This window comes from Propithecus coquereli, unplaced genomic scaffold (assembly GCF_000956105.1).
Source record: "Propithecus coquereli isolate 6110/MARCELLA unplaced genomic scaffold, Pcoq_1.0 Scaffold39, whole genome shotgun sequence".
Lineage (NCBI taxonomy): Eukaryota > Metazoa > Chordata > Mammalia > Primates > Indriidae > Propithecus > Propithecus coquereli.
In genome coordinates this window covers 721,693-723,708 of record NW_012149618.1, presented here as the reverse complement: position 1 = coordinate 723,708, position 2,016 = coordinate 721,693, and the positions used below count along the sequence as shown (strand labels likewise).

Below are 2,016 nucleotides of genomic sequence, written 5' to 3'. Positions count from 1 at the left end.
GCCACCATGCCCAGCTAATTTTTTCTATGTATTTTTAGTTGTCCAATTAATTTCTTTCTATTTTTAGTAGAGACGGGGTGTCGCTCTTGCTTAGGCTGGTCTCGAACTTCTGAGCTCAAACAATGCGCCCGCCTTGGCCTCCCAGAGTGCTAGGATTACAGGCGTGAGCCACCGCGCCCGGCCAATGCCTCATGTTTTAAAAGCAGCTTTCTGGCTATGCTGTAGAGACTAAGTGACAGTGGAACAAGGGTGGAAGCAGGGAGACAGGAGGCTCCTGCAATGGCCCAGGAAGATGGTGGTGGCTTGTGCTGAGGGGTAGAAGTGGAATAGGTAAAAAGGGAGAGTTGCTAAGAAGCTGACAGGATTTGCTGATATGTTTGATGTGGGATGTGAGAGAAAGAGAAGAGGTTTTTCTTCTGAACAACTGGATAACAGAGTTTTCATTTACTGAGATGGGAAAAAGTAGGAGAGGAGGTTTGGGGGAGAATATCACCTTAGCTTTTGTCATGTCAAGCTTGAGATGTCTGCTAGATTTCTATGTGGAGAGTTGGAGATACAGTTTTTCTATTGGGCAGTTGAAGATACAGTTTGGTATTAAGGGGACTATCAGAGCTGGAGATTTAAATTTGGGAGTAATAAACATAGAGATAGGCATATACACAGTGGCAAAAGAGGGAAATACAGCCAAGGAAGTGTATGGGTATGAGGAACAGGCCCTACAATGAACTCTGGGGCCCTCAACTGCAGGTCAGGGAGATGAGCAAGATCCTCAAGGAGACTCAGTGACAGGAGGAGTGTCACCTATCTCAAGAGAGAAAGTTGTTCCAGAAACAAATGAAGAAAGAGCTTTAAGAAAGAATGAATTCTCAAATATGTCAAATGCTACTGATGAACATTGTGTTTGGCACTGAAAAAGACATTAACCATCTTGACAAAAACACTTCTGGCAGAGTGGTAGGGACGAAAGCCTGACTGGTTCAACAAGGAGTAAGAGGAGAAGTGGATACAGCATAGTCTTTAAGGAAGTTAACTGTAAAGGGGAACAGGGAAATAGGTTAGTGAGACACGTCAGCATGACTGTTTCCTTCGAGCTATATTCCATGCTTAGGTAGAAGTGTGGAGCAAGACTTTAGCTGGATTTCACTAGGGAGAATTTTGCCAGGCACAAGAGCAACAGAGGGAGCTGAGCAAGGGAGCTGAGAGTGCCTGTAAGGGAGTAATTATAATGACAGGCCATGGAATCTAAAGAATGTTTAGGAAGCTGGGATAAGAATACATTCAGAGACTAAATTCCTCTTGCATGTTACAGAGACAGTTCCATTTCTAAATAATTTTTTACATGGCCCTCATTGAGAGCTACATAGTTCTCTAACAGGAAGACTTCCTCTCTCACCTTTCAATGAACTTTAAAAGAATATAGTCTTATGTTTTCAACTTTAACTGCCTTACTTATTATGTTGTCAGATTAAATGGCTTCCCTGTCATTAGAACCAAGACACAACCAAATTAAAATCCTTATAAAACTCAAGTGATGTGTGAAAAGTTCAGCAGCCAGAATTTGGGGAAAAAAAAAAAAAAAGACTTTAGTGAGATAATTCTGAGCAAAATGGGTAAGATAAGGCCACTGAAAATCTAGAGATTCAAAAAGGGGTAAGGTAGGATGGCCCAAGAAGCCTTAAAACCCTTCATTGTTGTTATAAAGTCTTCAAATACAATGAGAAAAATGAAACCCGGGTGCCCACTACTCAGCTCTATTGAATTCCAGCATTTTGCCACTCTTGCTTTAGATTTGTAAGATTTTTAAGTGTTCTTATAAAGAAAGGCTTTTTGAAAAGTACCCATTTCTACATCTGTCCCAGGGAAGGTCTGTTACTGATGGGAATTAATTACATTCTTCAGGTGTACTAGGGGTAGAAAGGTTGGGGCCACTAGACTACTTTTCTGTACTGTAGACACAAATTTGCCTTAAAAGTGACTTGATATTTAAAAGATTTAAAAATCGTTATTTTTCTTTGC

At 40.9% G+C, this 2,016-nt stretch overlaps 1 protein-coding gene across 1 annotated transcript in view; it reads right to left on the bottom strand.

Moving 5' to 3' along the window:
- NCOA1 (nuclear receptor coactivator 1) overlaps positions 1 to 2,016 on the bottom strand; it is an 82,741-nt gene that overhangs the window by 12,835 nt on the left and 67,890 nt on the right. The gene's annotated exons all lie outside the window — the stretch shown is intronic.